Raw genomic sequence first — 23,138 nt, forward strand, 5'->3', positions numbered from 1 at the left:
TTGTAGATTTTAATCCCTAGAATTGTACATTTTTTACTAGGCTTGGGTTCTCCTTTCTCTGTCTCAAGAACATCTGTCCTATATCATGTTGTTGTTGGAGACACAACTATCAGAGTCTTCTGTCTCAACTAATCAGCTTCCAAATGAATGGGACAGAAAAAACTTTCTCAGAACCAGAACTGGGTCTGAATATCATATCCTATTATGATTTAATATCATGTCAGATCTGTAGATAGCACGTCACGATGAAAGGAAGTGTGCTCAAGTCATGTGGTGGCTACTGACATTCACAATCAGTTGCTTGGAACATTTTGGGACCTGTTTTTAGGATAAGGAATGGAATAGATAGAATTAATTTAAACTGCTTTTGCTTAAGAAATTTCCAGATTTCCAGACAAGAATCAGCTGTCTTCATGAACAAAATCCAACTCAAAGGTAAAAGCCAGATTAGCATAACTTGAGGAGACACTCATATTAGTTGGACATTGTGGTGTTATAGAATGAAACATTCTAGTTAAATAGGGGTAATTTAGAGTCAGTCCCCAAGGAAACTGGAAAATCATCAGGCAGGTATTTTTTTTTTTTTTAAAGATTTTATTTATTTATTTGACAGAGAGAAATCACAAGTAGATGGAGAGGCAGGCAGAGAGAGAGAGAGGGAAGCAGGCTCCCTGCTGAGCAGAGAGCCCGATGCGGGACTCAATCCCAGGACCCTGAGATAATGACCTGAGCCGAAGGCAGCGGCTTAACCCACTGAGCCACCCAGGCGCCCCACAGGCAGGTATTTTTAATTCCTTCCTTCCTTCCTCTCTCCCACCGTCTTTCCATTCCCCACTCCTTTCCCTTCTTCTTCCCCTACCCTCCTCCTCCTTCTCTTCCGTGACCTCCTCCTCCCTTTCCTCTCTCTTTCCTTCCCTCTCCCTCCCCCCTTGGCTGTTCCTTTCCTCTCAGCACCCACCTTTGCAGACAAACTTTTCTCCCCACTCATCTGTATCTGCCACCTGGTGGCCTCAGACCCACGCCCAAAGTTGACCGGGCTGTAATCTGTGCTTCACACTCAGTCTGTGTCCGGGGTTCCAGTCAGACGCCTCTTCCAGCCAGAGGCAGACATGGGCAGCGTAGAAATAACCATAATCCTAAAAGGAATAGAGTTTCTTTTTATCACCTTAAATACAGAGTCGTTCTTTGCCCCTGGGGGTAATTTTCCAGCTACCCCGTGTATTTAAGAGCAGTTGGTATCCCAGGGCTCTTGAGATGATTCATACAGTTTCCTGCAACACTCCCCTGTCTCCTTCAGATTTTGTTGAGGCTGGTGGTTTCTGTTACAAGTCATAGTTAGTGAGTCTTCTGGGGGTTGAGTGAGGAATTCTTTTCCTAACAGTTTGCTTAAAGGCGGAGGAGGATGTTCCTTTTACGGATATCAGGAAACATGAAAGAGAAATAGTTAGATCTAATCCTTTACAGATAGAATTCTATTTGTCTTCCTATTTCACTTGGATGTGTCCTTTTTTTCCCAGCTTTAGAAACTAACAGATAAGAAAGCAGTTTAGACTTAAGTAGTGCCTTTTTTTTTTTTTAAGAGCAGCATTCACAATCCAGTTTGTATGTTCTGAAGAATCTTATATCTGAAAAAATAAGGCATTCACACTAAATACACTTTAGGAATAGCTAATTAAACAAAATAAAGTAGGTTTCTTTACTGCAAGACTTTTCAGTTCCTTTAATATACTAATGGGCATTGTGACACTTCAAGAGTGGATTATACTTTTCTGAAAATTATTTGACCAGTTTGTTTTGGAAACAAAAACTTTTAAACTTGTTCTGCCAATGCAAGTTTCACGGCTCTCGACTCAAAAGGGATTGCTTGTTGGGGTGCCTGGGTGGCTCAGTGGGTTAAAGCCTCTGCCTTCGGCTCAGGTCATGATCCCAGGGTCCTGGGATCGAGCCCCACATCGGGCTCTCTGCTCAGCGCGGAGTCTGCTTCCTCCTCTCTCTCTCTGCCTGCCTCTCTGCCTACTTGTGATCTCTGTCTGTCAAGTAAATAAATAAAATCTTTAAAAAAGAAAAAGAGATTGTTTGTTGCTGTGCTTGACTACCATACTATCCCCCAGCTCCAAACCTTCCCTATTCTACTCCACTTGGTGGTGCAGGGCCAAGACCCTGGAGAGCACATTTTTCTTTAGTTCATCTGGCTTCCTTTTGGGATACCCTTGAGAGAGACTGGGCAGCAGGAGAAAGGGATAGGGCTTTTCCTTCTTCCTTTCTGTGGGCTGTTTCTAGATACCACACTATCAGTGGCCTTCCACTTGGCACCAGTAATTCATTGCTGTCTTCACCTTCTCTCCACACTCGCAGAGCCTCATTGGAGTCTGAGGTGAGGTAGCTGCGGCTCCAGGTAGGGGCCCCCTTCTGAGTCAGAGCTCCAAATCCAAGAGGCCTCTCCTCAGAGCACCCACATAGCAAGAGTGGCTTGTCAGGGCCCCACCCTAAGCCCTGGGTCCCACCTCCATGGGGCTCTCTCCCAACTTCCAGCTCTGGAAATTCCAGCTTCTTCCCCAAGAGTAGAAAGCCGCTGGCCACCTAACTCTGTTATCTTAGTGTTCCTTTGTGCTGTTTTTGAGCTCTCCAACGTCTGCAAAAAAAATTTCCCATATCAAATTCTCTCTGTTAAAACACCTAGTGTGGTATCTATTTTCCTGACGGGACCTCAGTGGAAAAAAGAATGCCCATGAGAGCTTCTCTCCACAGGAGTGCCTTTGGAGATGGAGGGAGGCTGGGAGAGTGGTTAGAAGAGGCAGTGGAGGTCTTGCCTTGAATCTAAAGCAGTGGTTTTCAGACTTTAGAAATTCAAGAGAACTCAAAGAAGTTTCATTTTGAAAATTTCATAAGCACCCCTTGAAATAATAGGATACATTCTGGGGTGTTATTAAAATAGAATTATGAACTCCTTTTTTCATCTATTAAGTTACTCAGCAATTTTAGTAAAAATGTAATGAAATGCAACCTTTCTGCAGGGCCATATTTGCCATAATTTTAAACACAGACTAACTATTCCAAGACACTGGAAAGAGATAGTGTGACTTGGTAGGGTATTGGAATTTGAATATTGAAAATGCAAGCATATGTTCTCGTGGAATCTCTAGGGATACATTTAAAAATATTTGGTTTAAAAAAAATAACTAAATCTCTGTGTCTCAAATTTGGCCAATCATTAGAATCATCTGGGAGGTCATTAAAATTTCAGATGGCCAAATTTGACCCCAGGACCAGGGATTCAGACTCTACTGGGTTGGGATCCTGGAACTGTTATTTTTGGAAAGTACCATATGATCAAGAGGTTCTGATAATGGACATTTAGGATCCATTATTATATAGAATACAAATGTTCTAATTTGTTTTTAGAACTTAGATTCAAAATCCAGTGTTTGGCTCCCCCCCTCCCCCAATAAAAAGTCTGAGCTAGGAGCCTTGGTGCTGTCAGCTCTCTATCCTAGCAGGGGGCAGCAGGGAAACCCTGGGCTGCAAGAGACAAAAGACAATGGAGCTTCCCTCCAGGGCTGATTTTTAAGGGCTTTTGATCATCTCCACCCAGTGTCCAAACCAATCATGGAACCGCAGAACCAAGGCAGTTCTGACAGGTTGTTTCCACACCACAACACCATTTCTGTCTGCTTGTGAGGCCTCCGGGGTAGGGGGATGGGGGTGCTGCGATCAGGGTGCTGCGATTCTAAGTTACAAGTGGGTCTTTCACAATCGGTACAGAGTTTTTCCCCAAGTCGTTACCTTGCTGGGATTCTAAGAGACAGTGGCCAGGCATCTGACTTCTGAAATAAACAGCCATCCGTGTCCACAGGTCCTGCCAGGAGCTTCTCAAGTAAATGGACAATGAAATAAATGAAAGAACATAGCCAAGGTGAGCAGCAAGAGTCTCATTTAACTTGACCTCAGTTTTCTTGCTTAGAGAGCTTCAGTATTTTACTTTATTTTAAAGATCTTATTTATTGATTTGACCAAGAGAGCACAAGCAGCGGGAGAAGCAGGCAGAGGGGATGTGAGAAGCAGACTCCCCACTGAGCAGGGAGCTCAAGCAGGACTCCATCACGGCACCTTGGGATCATGACCTGAGCCAAAGGCGGCCGCTTAACTGACTGAGCCACCCAGGCGCCCCTGGAGAACATCAGTATTTTTTATAACGTTTTGTAGAAAAGGTGAAAAAGGGCATCTATCTGGCCGTGCAAGTCCTTTCTTCCTCCCTGTGAGCCTCCTAGTCAAAACTGGCAAAGTTGAGGAAATCAAGAACTTCCTGCTCAAGGCCAGGAGAAAGGATGCGAAATCCGTTAAGGTGGAGAAAAGCAAGGATAATGTCGCATTTGCAGTTTAGTTAGTACAGCAGATACCTTTACACCTTGGACAGAGGGAAGACAGAGAAACTGAAGCCTTCCCTGCCCCTAGGTTGCAAAGTGAAGGAACGGAAGTGAACCAGACATGCTGATTTAACTGTATTGCAATTTTTAAAAAACTTAAACAAATGAATAAATAATTATTTAAAGGGGTGGAAGGGATACTTGTTTTCCAGCTGCTCCAGTTGGCCAGTTGCAGTGACTTCCAGTTTAGATGAATATTGTTGGGTTGCTGGGGATGGTGGGTCCTGGATTTGATCAGGGAACTCACCCGTCTTGTGGCTTTTCAATCGTGGAATCTGTTGACACAAAAAATCCTCAGCACTTTGGGTGATTCAAGTGCACTTTCCTAATTTGCTCTCTTTTTACCCTCTTTGTTATTTCCACATTCCACAAGAATCCATCACTCCCCTCTGAATTATGTGCTGCTTAGGACTGATGCTTATACCACCCACTCTGGGAGGGCAACCTCAGCTTCTTGAACTCACAGAACCTATTGTTCCGTCCCTTTCTTACCCAGAGTTGTCACTGCAGCCCTCTACTCCAGCTGGGAGGGCATGGATATGACTCCCCAGAGAGCCATTCATCACAGTAATAAATGTTCTGTGTTTTACTAAGTTCCATCAAAGTTCACCTCCACACCGAAGCACAACAATTGTTCTCTGTGCGTTCTTTTCTGTGTCAAAGCATAGCATTCCCAAAAGTGCACAAGCTATTTGTATATGTGTGGTAGGTCAACTTGAAGTTGCGTACACATCTGTACACAGACCACTTGTGGATGTGTTTGTTTTTCAGTGTGTTTGAGTCCTGGTGAGAGACTGGCACTTACAGGACCCCTCATAGCTGGGCTGAACCACCACCTTCACAGGCTTCATGTAGATGTGACAACTGCTTTGATGTGCGCATTTTCAGTATTGTTCTCCAGTTTGCTTCTTATCCTCCCAGGTGTGTGTGTGTGTGTGTGTGTGTTTAATTGCTTCACTTATTTAAACATCTCTAAAGACTGCTAAGTTAGTTAGCGGTACAAGCCCGTTGCTAGCTTTCTCTTCTCCCTTTTTGTTTTGTTTTGTTTTGTCCACATGCCTAAATTAACTAGAAACATTCATTGCTCAGTCATGAGGGTGGGATTCTTCTCTGTAGAGTCCAGGAGGACATAAAAAGCAGCCTGTCTTTATGTTAACATAGACTGTTTTCATTGTCCTTTTCTTACCAAATGCTCTCTGCCGACTTACTTTAGAAAAGGAGCAAACACTTCCCTTGCTTCTCAGAGTATGCAGTCCTGTTATTCCGCAATTTTAGAACAATTTACTATGTAAGCCATCCAAAAGAAAATAAACAACACACACACACACACACACACACACGCATGCACGCACGCACACGCACACATACTCCATGGCAAAACAGAACAGCTTGGACATTCTTTCCCTGTTTTTTAACTTCATTTGCTCAATAGTGTGTTTAATAAGATATATACCAACTTATATTGTCCAGCACTATTTAATGCAATAACCTCTACACACAAAAAGGCCTAAGCATTTAGCCACACATGTCATCAAATAAGAGATTTGGTAATAATGTTCTGTAATTTAACATTTAGATTTTAAGTTGTGCCTTGTTAAGAAAAACAAAAGGGCCTATTAACTCACTTGCTTTTCTTGTTAACTCTATTTTTTAACTGCCTGAGCAAACATCCAATTAGAGGGGTAACTTGTTAGGGTCATACATTAACTAAAAAGAAAAGAGGGGAAAAAAAATTGTAGCAGAAGCCAGGAATTTCCAAAGACTTATTTTGTTTGAGTTAGGATATGATATCTTTTATTATTTTTATTTATTTTTTAAAGATTTTATTTATTTATGGGTGCCTGGGTGGCTCAGTGTGTTAAAGCCTCTGCCTTCGGCTCAGGTCATGATCTCAGGGTCCTGGGATCGAGCCCCACATTGGGCTCTGCTCAGCAGGGAGCCTGCTCTCCTCTCTCTCTCTGCCTGCCTCTGCCTACTTGTGATCTCTGTCTTCAAATAAATAAATAAAACCTTTTATTTATTTATTTGAGAGAGAGTACAAGTTGGGGGGTGGGCAGAGAGAGAGGAAGAAGCAGGCTCCTCACTGAGCAGGGAGCCCGATGGGGGCTCCCTCCCAGGACCCCAGGATCACAACCTGAGTAGAAGAAAACCATTCAACCAACTGAGTCACCCAGGGGCCCCAAGGATATGATATCTTTGAAGTAGGCTGATGACAATCTGTCCCTTTACATATTAAAGATAAATGATTTAGACATCCCTGTCTGGCTACTTTAATCTTAATTGCAGGAAAAGACAAAGTGGAACACAGATTAAACGAAGAAACAAAAAACAGACTGTGCGAATGAGCATAAGGAAAGCACAGTTCCAAATTTTGTGTTGAATTTAACTTTGCCTCAGTTGATCTGTACAGCCTGCTATCTCACATCATTCCAAGAAACACGAAAACCTCAGGTTTTGATACAGATGCTATCAAAAGTTCAACTGGTTTGATCAAAGTTATGGTTCTGCAGACCCACTCATTCTTAGAGCAAAAGTAGGTAACCAGGTTACCGGTTAAAAGACAAATTTTTTCTAAGGACTCAGAAGTGAATAACCAAATCCCACATTAAAATCTGTCATGTGTTACATTGACATTACTTTAAATTCTAAACCTTTTCCCCTAGTTTTTTTTTTTTTTTTGAGAAGTAATGGACATACGTCACTGTAGAAGTGTAAGGCACTCAACATGATGGTTTGATTTATATATACTGTCATTACTACAGCAGATCCATCTTTTACATAAACATAATAAAAAGAAAAGAGAAAAATTTTCTCCTTGTGATAAGAACTCATAGGATTTATTCGTTTAACGATTCTCAACTATGTATCATCAGCAGTGTTAGCTCTAGTCATCATGTTATACGTCGCATCCTTAGTCGTCATCTGTTTTACGGCTGGAAGTTTGTCCCTTTTGACCGCCTTTCTCCAGTTCCCCTTCCCCACACCTCCCACCTCTGGTAACCACAAATCTGACCTCTTTTCCTGTGAGTTTGTCGTTTTTGTTCTTTTCATTTTTTTCTTTCTTAGATTCCATATAAGTGAGATCATACGGTATCTGTTTCTTTCTATATGACTATTTCACTGAGCATAATGCCCTCAATGTCCATCCATGTTGTTGCAAATGGTAGGATTTCCTTTTTTTTTTTTTAATGGCTGAATAGTATGTCATAGTGTGTGTGTATGTGTGTGTGTGTATGCACACCCACATATATACATATAAAACATACATACATACATGGGGGTGCAGATGTACTTTTGAGTTAGTGATTTCATTTTCTTTGGATGCATTCCCAGAAGTGAAACTACTAGATCATATGGTATTTCCATTTTTAAGTTTTTGAGAGTGCTCCATACTGTTTTCCATGGTGGCTGCGCCAGTCTACAATCCCACCAACAGTGCACCGGGTTCCCTTTTCTCAACATCCTCACCAGGGTTTGTTCTCTCTTGTCTTTTTCATTATGGCCATTCTAACAGGTCTGAGGTGATATCTCATTGTGGTTTTAATGTGCATTGCCCTAGTGATATTGAACAAGTGATATTGAACATCTTTTCATGTACCTGTTGGTTTTCCATATATATTCTTGGAGAAATGTGTTTTCAGGTCCTTTGCCTATTTTTTCACTGGGTTATTTGGGGATTTTTTTTTTTTTTTTTTTGCTATCATATAGGCTCTTTACATATTTTGGGTATTAACCTTTTATCAGATGTTTGCAGATATTTTTTCTATTCCATAGGTTGTATTTTTACTTTCTTGATGATTTCTTTTGCTGTGCAGAGCTTTTTAGTTTGATATAGTCCTACTTGGATTTGGCTTTGGTGCTTGTGCTGTAGGTCTCATATCCAAAAGATCATTACCATCATCTATGTCAAGGAGCTACATCCTTATGTTTTCTTGTAGAAACTTTATGGCTTCGCATCTAACAATTAAGTCTATAATCCACTTTGAGTTAATATTTTATTAGTGGTGTAAGGTATGGATCCAGTTTTATTGTTCTACATGTGAATATCTAGTTAGCCCAGCACCATTTATTATAGAGACCATTGAGTATTCTTGACTCCCTTGTCAAATATTGGTTGACCATATATGATTGAGTTTATTTTGGAGCTCTCAATTCTGTTCCATCTGCTCCATTGATCTATTTGTCTGCTTTTATGCCAGTGCCATACTGTTTCAATGACTATAGCTTTATAGGGTAGCTTGAAACCAGGAAGTGTGATGCCCCTCATGTGTTCTTTCTCAGGATTTCCTTGGTTCTTCAGAGTTTTTTGGTGGTTCCAAATAAATTTTAGAAGGTTTTTTTCTATTTCTGTAAAAAATGTCATTAGAATCTTAATAGGGATTCAGTTGAATCTCTGGGTGACTTTTAGTAGTATTGGCATTTTAACAGTATTAATTCTTCCAATCTATGAACATGGGATGCATTTCCATTATTTTGTATCTTCTTTGATTTCTTTCATCAATGTCTTATAGTTTTCAGAGTACAACTCTTTGACTTTCTTAATTAAATTTATTCCTAAATATTTTATTGTTTTTCATACAATTATAAATGGGGACAATGTCTTTATTTCTTTTTTGGATAATCAATTGTTAGTGTATGGAAATGTTACTGGTTTTTGTATGTTAATTTCATATCTTGCCATTTTATTGAATTTATTGTATAGATCTAACAGTTTTTTGGTTGAATCTTCAGGATTTTCTATATATAAAATTATGTCATCTGCAAATAGAGACAGTTTTACATTTTCTTTTCCAGTGCTGACACTTTTATTTCCTTTTCTTGCTTGATAAGCCTGGCTAGGACTTTTAATACTATGTTGAATATCAATGGCAAGAGTGGGCACTCTTTTCTTGTTCCTGACCTTAGAGGAAAAGCTTTCAACCTTTCACCATTGAGTCTGATGTTAGCTGTGGGCTGGAATTTTGTCAAATGCGTTTTCTGTGTTTTGTGTCCCAGGGGTAAATCCCACTTGATTACAGTATATGATCCTTTTAATATGCTGCTGAATTCAATTTGCTAGTATTTTTTAGAGAATTTTTTAATCTTTTTATATTTATCAGAAATATTGGCCTGTAGTTTTCTTTCTAGTAGTGTTCTTTTCTGGTTTTTGTATCAGGATAATGCTGACTTTGGGAGTGTACCCCCTTCTTTGATTTTTGGACGAGTTTGAGGAGGATTGGTGTTAATTCTTTAAATGTTTGGTAAATTTTACCACTGAAGCCATCTGTCTGGGCTTTTCTTTGATGGGAACATTTTGATTACTGATTCAATCTCCTTACTAGTAATTGGTCTATTCAGATTTTTGATTTCTTCCTGATTCAGTCTTGGCAAATTGCATGTTTCTAAGAATTTTTACATTTCTTCTAGGTTATTCAGTTTTTTGGCTTATAGTTGTTCATAAAAGCCTATTATGATCCTTTGAATTTCTGTAGTATCAGTTGTAATATCTCCTTTTCACTTACAATTTTGTTGTTTGGGTCTTTTGTCCTTTCTCCTTGGTTAGTGTAACTAAGGTCTTGTCAATTTTGTTTATTTTTTCAAGGAACCAACTCTTAATTTGGTTAATCTTTTTTATTATTTTTCTGTTTCACTTTTTTCCTCTCTAAACTTTATTATTTCCTTTCTTCTGCTAACTTTCAGCTCAGTTTGTTCTTTTTCTAGTTTCATAAGACATAGAGTTAGATCATTTATTTGGAATCTTTCATGCTCCTTAATATACGTATTTTATTACTATGAATTTCCCACTTGGAATTGCTTTTGCTGCATCTTATATGTTCTGGTATGTCCATTTTAATTTGTCTTAAGAAACTTTTTATTTACCCTTTAATTACTTTGAAGAAATTGGTTGATCTATTGGTTGATTAAGAGAATGTTGTTTAATTTCCATGTGTTTATAGATTTTCCAGTTTTCCTTTTATTAGTGATTTCTAGTTTCATGTCATTGTGGTCAGAGAAAATACTTGGTATAATTTCAATCTTGAATTTGCTAAGACTTGTTTTATGGTCTACCATATGATCTATCCTACAGAATGTTCTATGTGTGTTAAGAGGAATGTGTACTATGCTGTTTTGGATAGAATGTTCTGGATATGTCTTTTAGGTTTATTTGGTCTATAGCATTGTTTAAATTCACTGTTTCCTTATTGATTCTCTGCCTGAATGATTTATCTATTGTTGAGAGTAGGATATTAACTATTATCATATTACTGTTATTTCTCCTTTAAGCTCAGTTTTTGCTTTATATATTTAGGTGCTCCAATGTTGGGTGCATATATAGTTATAATTATTATACCTTCTTGATGTATTGAACCCCTTATTAATATATAATGAATTTGTTTGTCTCTTGTTATTACTTAGGTTTAAAGTCTATTTTGTCTGCTATACATATAATAGCTCCAGATTTTGCTGTTGTTGTTGTTACTGTTACCATTTGCTTGAAATATTTTTTTTCATCCCTTCATTCTCAGTCTATATGTATCTTTAAAGTGAAAGTGCATCACTTGTATGCAGCATATTTTTGGATCTTATTTTCTTCTTGTTGTTGTTGTTTTTAATCCATTCATCCACTCTCTATGTCTTTTAATTGGATAATTTAATCCATTTACATTTAAAGTAATTACTCATAGATAAGGACTTACTGTTTACCATTTTGCTTACAGTTTTCTGGTTGCTTTGTAGAACCATTGTTCTTTTTTTCTTATCCAGCTGTCTTTTTGTTTTGTTTTGTTTTGATGTTTCTTGGTATCAGTATCCTTTGACTTCTATATTGTGCTCTTTTGCATAATTACTATAGGATTTTCCATCGTAGTTATCATGAGATTTAATATCTTAAACTTACAACACTATTTTAAATTGATCCCAATTTAACTTCAATAGAACTTATAAACTTTATGCTTTTATTTCCCTACTCCCTCACATTTTAGGTTATCACTGATACAATTTATGTTTTTTATCATATGAAAATAATAACAGATTATGGTAATTATGGTTATTTATTATTATTTTTTAAAACTTTTAAACTATTATTGTAAATGATACATACCACTATTACCATATTGCAGAATATAACTATGGCTATATGTTTACCATTACTGGTGAGATTTATGGTACCTTTTTATACTTTTATGATTTTAATTAGCATTGTTATATTCCTACTTTCTGTCCCTTTCTTTTACTCTTCTCCTTCAGGAAGTGCCATAATGCAAATATTGTTTTTCTTTGTGTCCTGTAATTCTCAGAGGTTGCTTAACTCTTTTAAAAATTTTTATTTAGCTTTTCCTCTTATAGGTAATTCCAGTGTCTTATCCTCCAGGTTACTCTAGGATTAGTTACTCTAGGATTTCTATTTGTTTGTTTTTATGCTGAATACATACTTCAGCCTGTTCTACCAGGAAATGTAACCCAAGCATATGGAAGCTGCGTAACCCATTCAACACCCCTACATACAGTGACACTTAAACAGAAAGCACAGCCAATGATGTCCCCCATCTGCAGAGCAAAACTGGTGGCCTCACCTGACCAGGAAACTCAATGCACACTGTGGCCTGATTTAGGCCCCCAAATATTGAGCTGTATAGCTCCTGGGTACTGTTCTGCTGCTCTGCCAGGGAAAGGAAGTTAATTCATAGTCCCACCTATTACTGAGTATAGTACTCAGTCCTAGCTAGTAAACCTGACTGAGATCCACATTCTTATTTAGATAAGGAACCAAGTTTCCTGGTCGAGTGTGCCCATGACACAGTTGGTTCTGCAGATGAGCAAAACTACTGGTTGGGATTACTACTTGGGCACTGCAGGTATGAACTCTGCCTGCCAAGATCTATGTGCTGGTTGTTAAAAGACCCTTCTCTCTCTCTGTCAGAGTTAGATTTCCAGTGGTTGAGCCCCGCAAATTCCCCTGCAGTTCCTGTAGTGTGAGATCAGAGAAAGAGCTCCTGCAAAGCCATCCATAATGCTAGAGGTGGCTGATTGTTCCCCCTGGGTTCTCTTTTCCCACTGGATTAACTGAAGCCTTCCCTGAAGGCTCAGGGAAGACCTCTCCATGTGGTGCTGCACTGGTCTAGGGGACAGGCAGTTTGGTCAATATGTAGTTACTTCTCTTACCCTTTTAATGCAGTGTGTCTTGGTCTCTGTGGTACAGGGAGGTGCTTCAGCCTTACCCCCATGTTCTAGGGTTCTCTCAGTGCTGTTTTGTTCTTAAAGAGTTATTAGTTCTGCTTGTGAGGGGGAATGAAGTCAAGAACAAAATATGTCCCCATCTTGTGACATGATTCCCAAAATTCTAAACTTTGATTGGAGAGGATAAGGAATACACACACACACACACACACACACACACACACACACACACACAATAATGGAATCTAAGAAATATATTGATTAGTCAGTGACTAAAATATTAATCACAAGCTTTTTTTTAAAAGATTTTTTTATCTATTTATTTGACAGATTGACAGAGAGAGTGCACAGGTAAGGCAGAGCAGCAAGCAGAGGGAGAGGGGGAAGCGGACACCCCTAGTGAGCAGGGAGCCTGACTCAGGGCTCAATCTCAGGACCCTGGGATCATGACCTGAACTGAAGGCAGATGCTTAACCAACTGAGCCACCCAGGCACCCCTTCTTTTTTCTTTCTTTTTTTTTTTCTAAGTTTGTTTAAGTAATCACTGTACCCAATGTGGGGCTCAAACTCACAGCCCCAAGATCAAGAGTCATATGCTCTTGCAACTGAGCCAAACAGGTCCCCCCCCCCCAATCACAAGCTTTTTAATAAAACATCTAGAAAAAAAAGTGACAAAACCTTAATCCAGATGTTTGACTGATGGATTCTAAAGATCTATATACCTTGTTTTTGTCAGAGTTTATGTTTTTTCAATAAATCTTTCAATTTTTAGTCTAACTTTTTCTTGTGATACTTCATCATTATATTTTGCTTCTTTTGATTTAAGACCTAAACTTTTTTGAAATATTGTAGTGGAAGATAATTATCAGTGGTAAGACATGGACTGTTGGTTATTCACCAAACCAGATTCTTTTCTTACTGAGCTCACACATGGTTTTCAAGGCCCTTTTGCTATTAGACATGGCCCTAAGCCTGTGTCCTGAGCCAATGGAATGTATGGAGAAGTTATGGGGAGCGTCTGGTCTTCTTCCCCTGAGAGCTTCTGATGAGTAGTTCTCTATGCTCTTTCTTTCCTCTTTGGCCATATTAAGTGCAAATAAGTGCAAGACCCTTGGAAATCATATACTGAAATGAATCAATACTGAAAATGGCAGAGACAAGAAGGAAGGAACTTGGGTACCAAAAATTACTGCTTGAAAAAAACATTTCCCAAAGGACAAGAATACCCATTATGTGATCAAGGAGTAAAACTTTTTGTGCCTTAAAAGATTTTTGGCTAGGGAACCTGGGTGGCTCTGTGGGTTAAAGCCTTTGCCTTCAGCCCAGGTCATGATCCCAGTGTCCTGAAATTGAGTCCCGCATCAGGCGCTCTCCTCAGCAGGGAGCCTACTTCCTCCTCTCTCTCTGCCTACTTGTGATTTCTGTCAAATAAATAAATAAAATCTTTAAAAAAAAAAAAGATTTTTTACAAAACACAGAAAGTTCTCCAGCACTTAAAAGCCTTCTTATTTGGGGTAGATATGTAGTGACAGGTCTTCACATACTACCACAATAGCTGAAGTTAGATATTCCTTGTCTCTTCCTTCTGTCAGGAAGAACATGGTATGTGGCCTTCATCTTATCAATTAGATGCTCCTGCCAAGGCTTTGGTACAGAATGATATTCTTAATTATTATTTCTTTGTTTTGAACAAGGAATGTGACACTGTCTTCACAGAATTGGTTTTCCTTGTAGGTTTCATATGGATAGTTAAATTCTTTTCTGGCTCTTACTTCAACTAATCAGCAAGTAAATATCTCTAGGTCAAGTTTCAGAGAAATTCTGAGATGTTAGAAGTATTTCTGCAAAAGATATTTTGATATTTCTGTCAAAATTAGGAGATTTATGTTTTAGTATGTACTTAAATGAACTTCTTAATCTCTCCCATTTTTGCTGTCTGGCGACTGGTAAACCTTATATGTTTTGTATTTGTTTGTTAATACTCTATGGCTTGGGCCAATCGTTTTTGGCATGTCCACCATGGAGAATTCCCTTTCTAATGTTTGCCCCTTTCAAAATCTATGTAGATTGAAAGATTTTAGATCACTAAAGACTTTTATTAAGTGATAATAAATTTGCCTTTTTATATCTTTTTTTAAAGATTTTATTTATTTATTTAACAGAGATCGACACAGCGAGAGAGGGACAAACAGGGGGCCCGATGCAGGACTGGATCCCAGGACCCTGGGATCATGACCAGAGAGGAAGGTAGACACGTAACCACTGAGCCACTCAGGTGCCCCACCTTTTTGTATTTTGTTACTTTTCTCCTACTTCTCATTCTGGAATAAATTATAGAGTAAGGTGGGGCCTTTCTAAGGAGTGGGGATGGCTTTAACTTGGGCTAGTAGAAGTTTTTAACCTTGGCAGACATCAAGACATCAATTAGAATTTTTTAAAGATTTTATTTATTTTTTTGACAGAGAGAGATGCAGTGAGAGAGGGAACAGAAGCAGGGGGGAGTTGGAGAGGGAGAAGCAGGCTTCCCACTGAGCAGGGAGCCCTATCTAGGGCTTGATCCCAGAACTCTGGGATCATGACTTGAACCGAAGGCAGACGCTTAATGAATGAGCCACCCAGGCACTCCAGAAATTATAATTTTGATGGACATTTAAAATTACCAATCATATTCCAATTAGTTCACTTTAATAACATTTATTTTTCCAGGTATTATGTGAGTGCTAAGGACACAGAAATGAGTAATTTATGCTCTATGTTCAAGAAATCATAACCTTGAAGAGGAGACATATACACAAAAAGAAATATCCAAAACAGTGTGGTGGCCTTGTATGTAGGTGAATATAAAAGGAAGAGGGTTCTTTATTAGTCTCCTAGCAAATTACCATAAACTGAGTGGCTTAAAAAACAGAAATTTATTCCCTCACAGTTTTGGAGACTAGAAGTCTAAAATCAAGGTATTGGCAGGGCCATATTCCCTTTGAAGTCTCTCAGATAGAATCCTTCCTTGATTCTTCCAGCTTCTGCTAGCTCCTGCTAATACTTGTCACCCAGTGTCTTATAGATGAGTTGCTGCAGTCTCTGGCCCTTTCTCACATGGCCTTCTCCTCGGTGTCTGGGTCAAATTCCCTTCTCCTTATAATGATACCAGTCTTATTGGGTTCAAAGCCCACCCTCATTCAGTATGATCTCATCTTAATTTGATTATGTCTGAAAGAGCTTATTTTCAAATAAGGTCCCTTTCACAGATTCCAGGTGGGCATGAATTTTTGAGGGGACACTGTTTAATCCAGTACAAGCTTCCAATGCAAGTCAGAAAGATGATCAAAGGGTATTTCCTAGAGGAAGAAGGAGATGAGAGCTGAGCTGCACCTCGAGGGGTAAATGGAAGTGAAAGTAGAAATAAGACGGTTTATCATCTAAACATGTGTGTTACCACATAAAGCAGATTTTTTAGAATGCCTTCTACACAGAAAATTTTATTGTAGTCCTTATTTTAATTAAGATGAGGTTCAGTCTCAAACACTTACTTTGTCTTTCTTTATAGTAATGTCTCCTTCACTGCTTTAATCCAAGCAATCCTACTTTATTCTCAGCTGTGAAATATTTAGAATCCATGTGCTAAATACATATCACATTAACACTCCCTAGTGCAAGAATCTCTCTGTAATCCCAGCCTCCTGGCCTCATTCCAACTGTAAACATGAAACACCTGTAGGCCTCTCATTTTCCTCTGATTTGGAGTCTGAAACTATTTTCACTCATAAGGAAATAAAAAAGATGCCTGCATTAGGATCAGACCTGAGTTCATTCATTCATTCATTCATTCAATCATTCACTCCACAGATTTTTTTTTTTTTTTGAGTACTAACTGTGTGCAAAGCACTGTGCTAGGTATGGAGAAGATTAAAAAGATAAATATAATATATGTCCTGTCCTCCAAAAGTCTACAGTCTAATAGGGAGAAAGAAAACATAAGTAATATACATCATTTGTGGCTCACAATAATAACTCAAGAGGTATTTAATGTAGTGAATAAAAAGATTTAAACATTGTGGGGCAGAAGGAATTATTCCTGACCTTAAACTTCTTGAGAGCTGGATTCTGGGAACTTGCCTGCTTAGTTTTTTTTTTTTTTGTTTTGTTTTGTTTTTTAAGATTTTCTTTACTTGGGGCACCTGGGTGGCTCAGTGGATTAAGCCTCTGCCTTCGGCTCAGGTGATGATCTCAGGGTCCTGGGATGGAGCCTCACATCAGGCTCTCTGCTCGGTGTGGAGCCTGCTTCCCCCTCTCTCTCTGCCTGCCTCTCTGTCTACTTGTGATCTCTGTCTGTCAAATAAATAAAATCTTAACAAACAAACAAACAAGATTTTCTTTATTTGACAGAAAGAGAGAGAGGGAGAACAAGCAGGGGGAGTGGAAGAGGGAGAGAAACAGGCTCCCCACCAAGTAGGGATGTTGACACAGCGTCTGATCCCAGGTCCTCAGGATCATGACCTGAGCCAAAGGCAGATGCTTAACCGACTGAGCCACCCCTGGCTTGGATCATTTAAATGTAATTAATTCCTTAAGCCATTAAGTCGTTGCCAGCTTTCAAATTTAGTCCTTAATCCTACTGGGTCCCTACCATCTTGTTTTATTTCCATTCCACCCTCCACCTATTTTAGGCTTAAACAGGTGTGCAACTTTCTAGAAACAACCATTGCTCAGATGTGTCTCTTAGAGCTTCCTGCTAATAGCTTGAGAGTCACTGCTGGGCAAACACACCGTTGACTACTGGTGGGACAGATGATGAAGACCTTTTTCTTTCAAACTTGCTATGACTACTTCCCACCTAGTTCTTCACCAAAATGAAACTTATGAGAAATCTGAAGCTATCACCTTAACTTCAAACTTAGTGTTCTGAGGGGTTCTATAGGACAGATGGGATGGGGATTTGAAGAATATTTCTTCATATGCTTAGGGTATTGCTGGATCATATGATTGTTCTATTTTTAATTTCTTGAAGAGTATCCATACTGTTTTCCATAGTGGCTGCACAAATTTACATTCCTGCCAAAAGTGTATTTCCTTACCAACTCTTGTTACAATTTCTTGATAATAGCCCTTCTAGCAGGGGGGGATAATATCTTGTGGTTTAGATTTACAGTTCCCTGATAATTAAAAAGAAGTTGAACACTTTTTCATGTACTTCTTGGCCATGTGTACATCTTCTTTGGAAAAACTTCTGTTCGGATTCTCTGTCCATTTTTTAATGAAATCATTTATTTTCTTGCTGTTGAGTCATATGAGTTCTTTATACGTTTTGGATATTAATTGCTTATCAAATATATAATTTGCAAATATTTTCTCCCATTCAGTTGGTAGTCCTTTCGTTTTGTTCGTGGTTCCCTTTGTTGCAAAGAAGCTTTTAGTTTGATATAGTCCCATCTGTTTATTTTTGCTTTTTTTTGCCCTCTCTTTTGGTACCAAGTCTTAAAAAATCATCACCAAGACCAATGTCAAGGAGTTTACTGCCTATGTGTTTTTCTAGCAGTTTTGTGGTTTCGGGTCTCACATCCATGTCTTTAATCCACTTTGAGATAATTTTTAGATATGGTTTTAGATAGTGGTCTAGTTTCATTCTTTTACATATAGCTGTCCAGTTTTCCCAACACCTTTTATTGAAGAGACAGTCCTTTCCCCGTTGTATATTCTTGCCTCCTTTATTATAAATTAATTGACCATAAGTGTGTGGATATATTTCTGGGCTCTCTTCTGTTCGGTTGATCTGTGTGTCTGTGTTTATGCCAATACCATACTATTTTTGTTACTATAACTTTGTAATAAAGTTTCAAATCAGAAAGTGTGATAACCTCTGGCTTTATTCTTAAGATTACTTTGTCTGTTTGGGGTCTTTTGAGGTTCCATACAAATTTTAAGAGTTTTTTTCTATTTCTGTGAAAAGTGCCATCAAATTTTATTTTATTTTTCATTTTTTAAATTTTGTTACCATAAATGAATGTTGAATTTTGTCAAATGTTCTTTCTGCATCAATTGAGATGATTATATGCTTTTTATCCTTTGTTTTGTTAATGTAGTTGATCACATTAATTTGCAAATGTTGAATCACCCTTGCATCCCTGGAATAAATTCCACTTGATCATGGTATATGATCTTTCTGATGTATTGGTGAATTCAGTTTGCTAATATTATGTTGAGGATCAGTGGAGGATCTAATGGAGACACTCCTAGGCCCATTAATTTTTATATATTATTAACTACAAAAGTCATACATGATTTTTTTATTTTAATTCAGACAATACAGAAGTAAAAAGTAATGGCTCCCTTTTCATTAACCAAAGGATACTACTATTTATTTTCTTCTTTATGATTATCCTGTAGCCCATATAAAGATACATTAGGAAATCCATGAGTTCAAAGCCATTTTCACTATAGTAAGACATTATTTGCCTTTTTCACAAGGCTGATGTTTGCACTGATGGTGCAAAATCAATGGTATGTAAAAACTGCTCATGTCTTAGCATGAAACAAGACCATGGCTTCTAACTGTACCAGAGTCACTGTATTCTTCAATGCCATGCACTCACAGGAACAACCACAAAAAAGGCCTCTTTTAATCAAGAATGTGCTTCCAGTGCATCTGGGTGGCTCAGCTGATCAAGTGTCTGCCTCTGGCTCAGGTCATGATTCCAGGGTTCTGGGATTGAGTCCCACGTTGGGCTCTCTGCTCAGCTGGGAGCCTTCTTCTACCTCTCCCTCTGCTGTTCCCCCTGCTTATATCTTCTCTCTCTCAAATAAATACATAAACCTTTAAAAAAAAAGGAAAGTTCCTGAAAAATCAGTAAGAATGATTACTTTTATTAAACCTCAACACTGAGTATATGTGTTTTTAATATCCTGTGAGACAAAATGGGGCACACAGATCAAGCACTTCTGCTGATACCAAAGTATGAAGTTTGTCTGGAGGAAAAGCACTTGTGACGTGGGTGTTGTAAGCCGAACTAGCCTCCCTTTTCATTAAAATGTCATTTGTACTTGAAAGAACGACTGTCAGACTATGGTTATTCAGACTGAGTTTTGGCTGATGTTTATTTTTATTTTTATATTTATTAATTTTTAAATTTTTAAATTTTTATTGTGTTATGTTAGTCACCTAAAATACATCATTAGTTTTTGATGCAATGTTCCAAGATTCATTGTTATTGGACTGGAGGAGATTATGCTGAGCTATATTTAGTTTTAAATAAAACAAGTGAGCCAGTCACTGAAAGAAATGTTGCCAGTGATAAAATTTAAGCTTTAAAGTAAAACTTGAGGGGCGCCTGGGTGGCTCAGTGGGTTAAGCGTCTGCCTTCAGCTCAGGTCATGATCTCAGGGTCCTGGGATAGAGCCTCACATTGGGCTCTCTGCTCAGCAAGGAGCCTGCTTCTGCCTCTCTCTCTCTCTTTGCCTGCCTGTCTGCCTACTTATGATCACTCTCTTTGTCAAATACATAAATAAAATCTTTTTTTAAAAAAAAGTGCAGGGTGGGATGCTTGGGTGGCTCAGTCAGTTAAGCATCTGCCTTCAGTTCAGGCCATGATCCCAGGGTTGTGGGATTGAGCCCTATGTCAGGCTCCCTGCTCATCAGGGAATCTGCTTCTCCTTCTCTCTCTGCCCTTCCCCCCACTTGTGGTCTCTCTCTCAAATAAATAAAATAAAATAAAATAAAATAAAATAAAATAAAATAGTGCAGGGTGGACCAATGGATTTTAGTGAAACAGAAACACAGCTCGTTGATATGGTTTCAGATATCACATTGTAAATAATCTTCAAAAAATTACCACTTGTCTAGTTATCTAGTTGTAGTATAGCATCAAGGAACAGCTACAGTTATCTGAAAAGGCTATTTAAATACTCCTCCCTTTTCCAACTTCATATCTGTTTGAAGATGGAATTCTTCATGTATTTCAACCAAAATGACATATAATGGTTTGATTGCAGAAGAAGATATAAGAATCCAGCTGTCTTCTATTAAATCAGACATTAAGGAAATTTGGGAATGTGTTAAAATAACACTTCTTCATTTTTTTTTAGCATGAAGTAAATAATATATTTTTAATTGCTCCATTTTAATTTATAATATTGTTAATATCGGTAGATACAGCTAGCTTGAACAAAACCTCTTTGGGGAACTCAGTAATTTCTTTTTTTTTTTTTTAAGATTTTATTTATTTATTTGACAGATCACAAGTAGGCAAAGAAGCTGGCAGAAAGAGAGTGGCGGAAGTAGGCTCCCTGCTGAGCAGAGAACCTGATGCTGGGCTCAATCCCAGGACCCTGAAATCACGACCTGAGCTGAAGACAGACGCTTTAACCCACTGAGCCACCGAGGCACCCCGGAACTCAGTAATTTCTAAGACTGCAAAGGGTCCAGAATTAGACACTGATTAAGAAGAATACTTAATGAAACATGAAAATAGTGACAATTCAATGTCAAAGAGTAGAAAACAGAATATAGAAATGTCACCTTTAGGGTGATAGATAAAGTAAAAAATATATGTACACAGAAAAGAAAGAGGATGACACACACACAAAAAGAATAATAATTTAGGTAATTCAAATTTCTTTTATTTTCATGAACTGTCCAAGTTTTCCACAACAAGAAAATTTTCAAATCAGGAAGAATAAAATTTCAATTACAACCACAGATCATTTATTTGCATTATAATAGTGACAACTACCAAAAGAACATTATGTTTTACTTTTATTAGTTATGTATAAGGATTTCATACATCTGATTATAGAACACTGAGGTTTTTAAATAAAGAAACTTCACAGAATTAAAAGAGTGTATTTCTTCTTCATATTTCCCCTATAAGGCTACTTGCTTATTCAAATGATGTTTTTTTTTGGAAGCCTTATTGAAGAATTATCTGTAAAGAGAGTCAGCCACAGAAGAAATTAATCTTACATCCTCATCAAGATATGGCATTCTCTCTCCTGCCCTCCTCTGCCAACTTAAGCTAACAGTGTAAGCGGTGGTTGATATTGAACTAGAGAGGTGTTGAGAGCAGCAAGGCAGGGCTGCAAGGCCGCAGGCAGAGAAGCAGCACGGGAAACTCCCTCAGTCTCCAAATAAAAGCAAGTCTATCTGTGTAATGCAAGGTCCTATAGCGGCTAGCATAGATTTACTTGGCTGTACTCTACAAAGGTGAATTAAAAGAAAGTGAGGAACTGATGGCATTTTTCCCTTTTTTATCCCTACCCTGTACACAGAACAATACTAAGCACAAAACAAAGGTTCAATTAATGGATATTAACTGGGGCATCTGTGACATTCTACATGGTTCTGGCTGGGGTCTAGATTGTTAATATTGACTTGGTATTGAACTTACTTAGACTAATGGGTAATTGAGGTGTTCTGATTAGCCTATAACTTGCTACTTACCTACCAGGGTGACTAGTAGAGTGACAGCTACTATGTTTGCCTAGGATTTTTCTAGTTTTAGCACTAAAACCCATTCATCCCAGGACCCCCCTCAGACCCAGGCAACACAGGACCATTGATTACTCTATTCTCCAGTGATCCAACGTTATAACTATGCAACTTTATTTGAATTTGACCTGGCTTCTCCAGCCAAGTATAGATACCTAAGGTCAACCAAAGCTGGATGGAAGCATCTGTAGGCGCAGCCTTCTGACCTGGAGCTGTGGGGCTTTGTCCTGCAGATGAACAAGACAGAACAAAAGGGCTGAACAAACTGCACAGAGCTGAGCATACAACTTCCAGCATGGTTATGATTCTCCCGGGAAAGCCTTGGGTCCCTGCTTACCCATCCATTCTTTTGAAAGAATGACTGCTTTTCAGGTTGAGTTATCACTTCTATTTTGCCCTACCGCTTACGCAAAGACAAACGAAAGAGGCTGAAGTGAACATCCTAAAAACGAGGCTTAATGCCAGGATTTGACATGCCAGAGAACATGCATGAGAACTTGCATCTCTGAAAAGGAACCTTAGCCTTAAGGCAGCAGAAATAAAGACTTATTTTTATTTTTATTTACTTTTGCCTACCGAGAGGAATGGCGATGTCATCCACATGCGAGACACATATCAGTCTGTGGATTTTTTCTTCCTTACCTCTCCTCATCGGATGAAAGAATGCTGCTGCTGATTTATGGATCGCCAGGGGTGCCAGGCATCATTTTAAATGTGCACAGCTGCTCTGCAGTAGTTTAACTTGGCAGATAGTATTAAACCATTGAATTGTGTCATTTATTTGTATATGCATACAATAGCCTCCTTGTGCAGGTTCTTCAAAAACCCTTGCAGGCGTGGTTTGGACTGGGCATTTAAGGAGTCTTATGGAATGATTTATTCCCTTGGAAGGTTTTCAAAGTTTCCAGAATGAAGCATGAGATATCATTTTATGCCATTGATAAGTTCCCAAGGGAATCACAGAGACAGACTAAAGTGGAGAGGTTGCAGAGTGAGAGGTCTCAAGCTTACATTTGGGAACTCCAATTTCAGTGGTCATCCAGGCAATGTAGGACATGTTACTGCTGACAACAGTCTCA

At 38.5% G+C, this 23,138-nt stretch overlaps 1 long non-coding RNA gene across 1 annotated transcript in view; it reads left to right on the forward strand.

The window, feature by feature from the left end:
- Window positions 1–21,384, forward strand: part of LOC132013478 (uncharacterized) — an 84,721-nt gene extending 63,337 nt beyond the window's left edge. The window contains exon 6 of the long non-coding RNA XR_009403015.1: window positions 20,807–21,384. This is a non-coding gene — a long non-coding RNA (uncharacterized LOC132013478). The remainder of the gene's footprint in view (window positions 1–20,806) is intronic.
- Window positions 21,385–23,138: the final 1,754 nt, after the last annotated feature.

This window comes from Mustela nigripes, chromosome 1 (assembly GCF_022355385.1).
Source record: "Mustela nigripes isolate SB6536 chromosome 1, MUSNIG.SB6536, whole genome shotgun sequence".
NCBI classification, from domain to species: Eukaryota; Metazoa; Chordata; class Mammalia; order Carnivora; family Mustelidae; genus Mustela; species Mustela nigripes.